This window comes from Pteropus alecto, unplaced genomic scaffold, assembly GCF_000325575.1.
Source record: "Pteropus alecto unplaced genomic scaffold, ASM32557v1 scaffold3, whole genome shotgun sequence".
Classification (NCBI taxonomy): domain Eukaryota; kingdom Metazoa; phylum Chordata; class Mammalia; order Chiroptera; family Pteropodidae; genus Pteropus; species Pteropus alecto.
This window is the reverse complement of record NW_006442484.1, coordinates 27,089,033-27,098,901: the sequence shown is the minus strand read 5'-3', so window position 1 is coordinate 27,098,901 and position 9,869 is coordinate 27,089,033.

Below are 9,869 nucleotides of genomic sequence, written 5' to 3'. Positions count from 1 at the left end.
CAGTCCCAGTCCCTAGACAAGGAAAAGAAGATACAAACTTATTATTTAAAACATATATCTATTAATTTCTATTATTGATTTGCCTATTAAGTGAGTAAAGGAAAGCAGGCTTGATTAATATATTTCTTAAAGAGTAAAAGAAAAACCTTTGGCCTAAAGTCCCCTCCACTCCAGACTCTAAGGGCCCTGTCTGGCTTAATATCATTTCTGCCAACAATGGGCTGATGAACTTTATCAATAGCCAGAGGATCTGAGTCACCAGTTTTCGGGGTAGTTATCAAGATTTGAAGCAGAGGGCCTTGTTCCCAAAGAAAGGAGGAAAGAAAACTTAACTAGGTTTACTAAAAAGATTAAGAACACTGCAAGAGATGTACCATTTCACTTTCTGCTAAAAGATTAAGAATTTTACAAGTGATGTCCCGTCTCTCTCGGAGTTCTGGTACATGTAATTTTCTCCGTCTTAATACATACACACACACATACACATATACTTTCAAGGTATGAAACTGAAGATTTCCTCACTCTATTACTAATGCTTAATATCAGTTTCATTAATTTCTTTTTATGAACCCAAAGTGTAAAACTTTGTATCTTGTTTGTTTAAAATATCTTTTTTGATACTTAGTAAGGTGAGCATCTTTTAAAACATTTATTTTCCATTTATATTTCTTCTTTGAATTGTTCCTTTATGACCTTTGCTTATATTGCTTTTGGTTTGTTTTCTTTTTCTTATATAAACATAGAAATAGGAGCTCTTTATAGATTTTGAATATTAAAACTGCCTATTATATATCGCGAATATATATATTTCTGCCACTTAACTTTCATTACAGAGTATTTTCTTGAATAAAAGTTTTAAACTTTAAAGTATTTTTGGTGGTCTTTTCCTCTATATTTGTTGGCTTTCTTTCAATAATCTTACTAATCCCAAGGTGATGATAAAAATCATGTTATATTTAATGCTACTAATTTTGTGGTTTTAAGCTTTATTTCTTTAATTCACTTGCAATATATTTATTCACATTTCTATGCTGTAAAATAAGAATAACTTTTTTTCCAGATGTTGAGCCAGTTGACTCCATGGATTTTTACTAAATAGTTAATCCTTTTCCCCTGATTTGAAATGTCCTCTATGTCATGTATTAAATTTCTATATGTGTGTATGTGCGAGTTTATACACATACATCTGTTTCTGTACTTTCTATTTTGCCCATTAATCTCACAGGATTTCACTGGAACTAGAAGAGAAATGGAAATCATCTAGAGATCCTGAGCAGATGGAAGACAGGAGTGAAAGAGGTGAGATGTTTCATTGCAGACATTTTAATTTTTTTTTAAGTTGAGCTATGTGAATGTGTTACAGATTCAAATGTTAAATTTAAAATATAAACTACATCATTAACTAAAGTTCCAATATTGCGTTGGCTATTTTTCTCTTTCCTCAATGTTTATTTTTATTTTAAATTTCTTCTGGATTACTTCCGAATTATTCCTTTAAAATAACACGTGTGTGTGTGTGTGTGTGTGTGTGTGTGTGTGTGTGATGACATTGCATTTGAAGGTGGAAAGTTGAGCACAAATATACATTTTCAAAAGTCATTGTTTAAATTCCTGATGTTCATCCATTAATAACTCCAGTTTTGAAAAAGTGGCATATTTTTAGGGTGATTTGCTTGGCATAGTTGAAAAAATGTTGTTGGAATTGTTCACTGTGGCTTTGGCTTTCCAAATATGTTCTCTTTCATTTGCATATTGCCTTGAGGGAATTAATATTTGACTACTTGAAGTCTGACCCACCCACATGGGCCATCTGGGAGTGGAGTTTCACTAGTCAGTCACTCAGTGACTGAAATGTGAGAAAAGATTGAAAGCCAAGAATAGATTTACTTTAAGTCTCTTGCGTGGATCTAACTCAGACTAAAGAAGCTTTACAAATATGCAGTGAAATCTGCTATTATAAAAATAATGGTTTTCCCAGTTTCAGAATCACCTCTGAATTCTGCGTGTAGTTCATAACATTCCCCTTTATAATGTTTTATATTTAATACAATTTCATTTGGGAATAGGAAATAACATAGTTCTAATACCATGAGTTCACACCACTTGTCTAGATACTGCCTTTTATATAGTAAATATTACTTTTATATAGACAGATGATCTGTATTGTGCCTGTTCGTAGAAAATATTGCCTATCACATTAGAACTTTGTCACTCTAGTAAAATTGGACTAGAAAATGTGATTTGTAGAAGAGTTTTGAAAGAGAAAAAAGGATGTTAATAACATTAAAAAGAGTAGGAGTTTCTGAAATTTTAAGAGCAAACAGTTAATGTAATAATTTGTTTAAAATTTTCCTCATTCCAATGTTTTTTAATGAACATCTCTATACCTACTAGTTTGTGATTCTTGAAGTTCTTTTTTAAAATTTAATTTTATTAGTTTCAAGTATATAGTAAATTGGTTAGACATTTATATAGTTTATAATCTGATCCTCCTAATTGCTCTTTCTCTCCTCTGGTTTTCCACCTAGCCATTACATTATTGCTAACTACATTCCCTGTGCCGTGCTCCCCATCCTCGTGACAATCTATCAACTATTAATTTGTACTTCTTTAACCCTTCACCTCATTCTCCCAGCCCCCCAACTCTCCTCCTCTTTGGCCATCACCAGATTGTTCCTGAAGTTCTTTTAGACATATTTGTCCAACTAAGGGTCTCAAGTTTTTTGCTGTAATCTTTTTATGGCTGGCATATATTTTTACAAATCATTTCTCCTTCTACTTCATTTAATCAATGTCTACTGGTCTATTGATAATGAACATTGCAAAAAAATTAAAGTTCTAATATCTAGGGAGAAAGCAGATCTAAGATTACTCTGATTTTTTTTTTTTTTTTTAAGCTACCTCAACATTTATACAATATCAGTATAGTGGTAAAACTACCAAATATTTGACCTAATTTTTTGTTATTGTTACTAACTCTTTTCCGTGTTTTTTGTTTGTTTGCTGTTTCTTTTTATTCAACACTGTTTACTAGAACCATGGATGGCTTCCTGCTCTCTTCCTTACCCTAAGCGGACTCAATCCTCCTGGGAGATAGGAAGAACAGACCACTTCATAGAGGACACTCTTTTCCTAAACCCAGGCACTGATGCTGAGGAGTGGACCAGGTGGAGTGAATGTGCAACTACATGATTTATTACTCAACTTATTTGTCAATAGTTATGGGAGAACATCTATATCAGTAAGACCCAGACACTCTCTCAAATGTGCTGGCTCATGGTAACCCTTTGATATATAACTAGAATTATTTCTGTCAGTACCTCTTGATTTGCCTTACAGAGCCCTCCCAAACTCTTCCTGTCTTTATGCCAAGGTACATATATAATTAGATTACTTGAGAGTCTACCCGTATTTACCATTTGCTTTATTTGCATGTGGATTATTTACTTTTATTAGCATCAGTGGGAATCCCACTGCCAGGAACTCTGGGAGTAGAGCACACACAATTACATTTCTATTTTGACTTTTCCCCTTGGTCAAACTCCAGATAAATTTGGTTAACCTTGCTTTTGGAAACATAGCTTGGTACAGTTTCCTCATTCTTATTTTGTCTGTCTCTCCATAGTTCTAGGTTCACTCCCTGCCCTCATTCCTCTGAAACTACTGGCTTTACCCACTCTATTTATACTACACCCTGACACTTTTACTTCTGCCAGGGCCAATATTCTGCCCCTGAGTGATACTGTCCATTCAGCATCATCACTTTAGCCTCCATTCTCAGCTCCTCCTAAAACCACTGCCATTTTCCTCAGTGTTCTCTATTTGCTCTCTTCTTTTCTGTATCTTTCAAACAAATTATTTTTCTTAAAATACTTCTTTCATTATAGCATCTTCCAAGAGCCTAAATTGTTCTCTGTTAATCATCAAATAAAAATCCAATTTTTGTGTGTCAAGGCTTGACGTGACTTTCTGTGCTTCAGTCAGTTCAGGCTATTTGGTGTTCTCCAACCTCTCATCATTTACCTATATTTTTAAACTATCCTTTGGCTTTTTTATTAAGATAAATCCCACATTCATTCAAGTTTTAGCTTATTCATGTCTCCTCCATGAAATCTTTAGTTTTTAAATCTTCATTCCATAGCTTTTTCCATAGCCACCCTGCTCCCATCTCAATTCTAAAAGCATTGAGAGTTTGTAACACATAATTTAACCCTTTTAGCTTCTTGCGGTTATTTCATGTTGAATTTGGTAGGAAGTGCATTTGGTGACATGTAAGTGATCCGAATATAGCGGCTTGAATATGACATATATTTATTTGTTTTTTTTTTGTGCAATGAGATGTCAGGAGGCAGGGAGTTCACAGTTGCCACAGCGGCTCCTTGTGGCTCTCCATTCTTCAGTCCCTTGGGTCTGGTCCTCAATTTCATGATATAAAATGCTGCAGTAGCTCCAGCAAGAAGAAGAAAGAACATAAGTGGCCAGCCTATTTTAAGAAGCTTTTGTGGAAGTGCTGTCCAGTGAAAGGCCACCATTTTCTTCAGGGGTAGCTGGGGAATGTAATCTTTAAGACATTCACATCACTGCTCCCCTAGATCTAGAGATTCTGTTAGTAGGGAGGAAAAGAGGATGGTTACTATGGTGTGTCTCTCAGTCTCTGTGACACATCCATGAATGTGAGACTTCTGCTTCCATGTACCTGTAGGAACACAGCAAATATTTGCTTTGCTTTCCTTAGCAGCGGTAAGGTAAGTAAACTAAAAATATGTGCTAAGTCAGTGTGTACTACCCCTTAGCTCAAGAAGAGTACTTCCTTTTTTACTTTGTCGTGTACTTTTTACTCTTGTCTCAGAAATATGTAGAAGACAATAAATATTTTACAAAAGATATGGAAGACAAAAATAAATGTGAAGCTTGTTAACTTATAAACCATATGTTTTGTTCTGTTGAAAAAGATTATATAGGAGTGTCTGGATTTCAATGCTAGACTACTGGTATATATCCTTCAACAAATATTTAATAAATACTCTTGAACATGACACAAAATTCAGGATCTATATACTACACAGATTTTTTTTTTTACATTAATCTTAAATTTGTAAGCTTTCAGGGCAACTAATACAGTAGTTGATAACTCAAGTAAACTGCCTTTGTATTCTTATCAGAATTTAAACAAAAAATATGCATGATAAATATTTGCCATTATTTGTAGTGCTGTTGTGGGTAGCTATTAGGATCGTGTCTGCTTCAACTGAAGGGTGTTTTACTACTTTTGTCAGACACAAAGCAAACCTCCTTTTGTCTCCTGATCACAGCTCTAATTGTCCCAGCTGGATGAATTCACCAAGTTGAGAATCTGAGAGGTCTTAACATTAGTAAAATCTACAAAGTGCCAGAGGGGCACAAAATCTGCATAGGAAACGTTCCCTCTCCAGGCTTGGCGGTGTGGTTGCCACAGCTACCAAAGCCGCTGATTTCCCTGCTTTGTGTTTACATAGGAAGAGAAGCTTTCAAGGTGACAGAAGCTTCATTATATAACTGACATTGCAATTCATTTGCTTTAATACTTGCATTTTAATCTACTGTGCCTGGTCCTAAATAGGACTTTTCTTTGGAATACTCAGCTTGGTGGGGGATGGGAGACAAAATTTTATAGCATCAGGATGGCAGATCATAGGGTGAATGAATCTTTAATTATGATCTCCCTGGATATTGCTACCATTCATACCTTGACTTGAACCAATGTTAGAGGGCTGCATTGCTTCATTTGCCACAAAGAAAATGTAAGAACCATAGATTCATATATGCACCAATATGAAAATAGCAATTAGATGAAATCACATCAGCCTGTCCTTAGTGAAGTTTAAGTAGATATCCATGCATAATTAACTGATGAATCATTCTGAAGCCTTGAAGTTCTACACTTTATTTAGTGATCTTTAAGCATTATCTATAAAATATTAATTGCAGATGAGTAAGCTTCACTTAAAACCAAACCATGTACATAACATAATTTACATATGACCTTCTCTAAAGGAAGTTGCATAGTGACAGATATATAAGAATGTGTTAACAGTGGGTTTACAGTTCATGTATTTCCATTTCTTTTCATAAATATATGTGTTATCAATAATAAAGTAGTCTCTAAACTTCTTCCACTTTCTTGTCCCCAATCTCAGTTTTGAAAAGAATATGTTTTGTATCGTCACATTTTGCTGTTGATAATGTGAAGTTACCTTCATATTTTGTACCTTCACATTTTGCTGCTGATAATCCCATTTCATTGCATTATCAGCAACAAATGGCATTATCAGCAACAAAATACTGTTTTTTGTTTGTTTAAGGTTAAGAAGGAGCAGTGTTTATGACATTTAATTAATTTTTCTTTGTTAAATGAAGGGATACTTGACCACTATTTACAGTTCTTTAACAGCTTCTATCAGGCCTTCTGAGTAGGAAGGGAACAATTTTTTGGAGCACTATTATGTTTTTTTCTCATTTTGTGTACATTGTCTCATTTAACATAACACTATTAAGTATTAGTAATTTATTTTACAGATGAAGCTACGAAGAGTTCACATCCACAATCACAAAGCCACTCAATGACATTCTAACAGAGCCTTGGGTCTTTCTAATTCCCAAACCCATATTCTTTTCATTAACTTGGGGAGACAACCATGCCAGGATGACTTCAGATTTGGAGAGATAACATGGTATAATTCTCCTTTGTTTTAATTTTTAGCAATCGTTAAATTACTTACAAGAAATAAATGTAAACATTGTTAAATATATTCTATATTATACTGAAGGCTGGATTTCATCCCCAGCAATCATTGCCACTATCTTGCACCAGAGACTTCAGCTTTTTTTGAGGGATCATGTGGGTCCAAGGAAGCTAACTTTAACCTCAGTTTCAAGAGTGTATCATGTGACCCAAGCTAAACCAACTAGAGCTTTCCGTTCCTCTGGCTACAATGATTAGTTCAACAATTGAGCATGGAACCTTAGCTCCTCTAATCAGTATGAATCTCAAGATGTATTTCGAATGCTGGGGCAAAGGTGCTTCTGTTCATTTAGATAATGTTGATTTGAATTTCCCTGGACCATTAACTTCAGAGTAGGCCATGTGACTTACTCTCACCAATGAGATATAAGAGGAAATGTTGTCTGGTACTTCTGAGTGGGAGCTTTAAGAACCCTCGATCTATATACTACACAGATTTCTTCCCCACTGCCTTCTTTCTTCCCCACTGCCGTAACACTGGCAATGTCCCAGCTAGGGGCTGTTCCATCAGCCTGGGTCCTTGAATAAATAGTGTGTGAAACCGTACCACAGCTGACCTACAATGGAATAATAAATTGAAATAATTTTTTATTGATTTAAGCCATTGAAATGTGGGAGTTGTTTTTTTCTGCGGCATAACTTAGGTAAGGTATGGAGGTGAGGCTGGAACCTGCTGTAGCCATTTTTGCAGCATGAATTCAGGCTAATGGCAAAGCTGACATAAGAAGGAAACAGAGTCAGGAAAATCATAGAGAAAGACAGATGAAACTCTGAAGATACTCATGGCTGCAGTCATCCCTACAGCTGAAATTTTTAAGTTAATCAGTATACATGCTTAGGCCTATTTTCATTCTGTTTTCTCTTACTTGCAACCAAAGCAAGCAAATTGCTTAATTTATTATACCATAAATTCCACCTCATTTTCCCACAGGAGACATCTGAAATAGTCTTGAAACCAGCCTAAGGAATTTAAGTTATAAGGGCCTGAAAGTCATTAGCTAGATCAATGTTGACAAAGAAAGGAAGCCCCTCAATAGGCAAATTTAATATAAAAGTAGGTGGGTGCCAAATTAGAACTGTGTAAGATTACTATAATAATAATAAGATTCAAGTTAATTTTTTAAGAATAAGTGAAGAGTTTTTATACTTTTCAAAATAACACCTGTTTAAAAATGTATAATCAAAAATTTCCGAAGAGAAGAGTGTGGGGGAAGGCACACAGGGTCATGGAGTGATGTTTTGAAAAATATTTGGTCAAATTACCATCAAGATGTAAAATAATTGGATATTTTTTCTAATTGATCATTAGATGTTTTTTCTCCATTAGAAAAAAATGAAATAAAAAAAAACTATGATAAATAAATCACAAATTAGCAACAAATGGAACATATGACACCCACAGAGTTGTGAGAGTTTCCCTTAGGGGGCCTAGTACCTTGTTCTCAATGCTACTCCTCAGCAGCAGAGAGGAGACTTCATACTGGATTGCCTGAAACGACCAGATGGAGTTAAAATCGGCCTTTGCCATGGCCAACATTTCTATTTCAGGAGAGGTAGTTACTAAAGTCAGAGCACTATCCCTCTTTGAAATAGTCATCAGCTTATGGGAAAAACTTTCTGTGTCTACCCCCAAAATGTGAATGGACATTTGAAAGCAATAAATTGTACAAATAGAGGATTGAAACCAAAAACTAAATAGTAATATTCTTAGTTAAAAGTAACGTAACAGTAAAACAGCAATAACAAAAATGTAAAATACAGTATCTGAGTAGTTTCTGTATACTGAAGCTCATATTTGATTTTTAAAATTTTATTTCTTATTTATTTAAAACCTTTTGAATAGGAAATGCTTTTACATGATTAAATATACAATACAGAGTGGTATGCAGTAAAAAGTTTTGCTCCCACCTCTACCCTTATCAGCTCCATTTCCTCTGTCACCAGCAGGTAACCATATTCTTAATTACTGAGTATCCTTCCAGAATTTCTTTATGCAAAACCAAGGAAATGCACATATGCATTGTTATTTTCTCTCTTTCTTACATAAAATGTAGCAGCTATAGACTGTTCTGTATTCTGCTATTTCACCTAATAATATATCTTGGAGATTTTTCATTATCAGTACATCAAGAGCTTTATCATTTTTTCTTGTATCTGCATAGTATTTCTCATGGCATGCATGTACAATTATTTAACCAGTTCCCTACTGATAAAAAGCTGGATTTTCCCTTTTTTTTTTTTTTTTTTACTATTACACACAGTATTTTTGATAAATAACCTTGAATAGAGTGTTGCTTCATACATGTTCACTGCTTAGTTTCAGAGAATGAAAATAAAGCCAAGCCCTGAAAATAGAGTCATTCTCAATTTTGGGAAGCTTTTAAATCAGAGGCCTCGATTGGGTTATTTTTACTATCTAAAGTTGTTAATTTATTTCTTCCCTCTCCAGACCATTTGTCTAAGAAAAGTGGTTTTAATTTGTAAATAAATATAAGCTACCTAGAAACTTGGAAAGCAGGGGCAATGTCTCATGTACATCCAAAGAACTAACCTGGGATCGCTATAAAAATGTTGCTTTGTAACAAGAATGTTGGAAGAAAGGGCCATTTCCATAAGAGTCATTTAAATAATATATCTGAGTCCTCAAAAATCTTGGCCTCCTCATCTTGATCGCCATTTTTAAGGTATTAATTCTGAGGTTTTGTCTTCTGAATTGATTCTCATATACATTCTTTCCCTTACATTTCTTTTCCTATCAGCTACATTCTCCAAAATGGTTGTTCTGCCAGCAGTGCCCTTTGATTCCATTCTATTTGAATTTTGTTGCTTTAAAATATCCAGTTTGTTATATAATACCTATATCAAGTCTTCTCTGTTGTTATTACTGTTGCTTTCTCAAAGAATTCTTTAGATAATTCTTTTAATGGAATTTAGGTTTTTGATGATTTTTTTGTTCCCTCCAACATACACCCTAAATATTCAATGGGAAATTTAAAACGTGGGCAAGATTTTGTTTTGTTTTCCTTTTTTCCTTTTTTTAATCACAAATTGCTTGAATATGAAATAAATTGACATTTTAAATTAATAT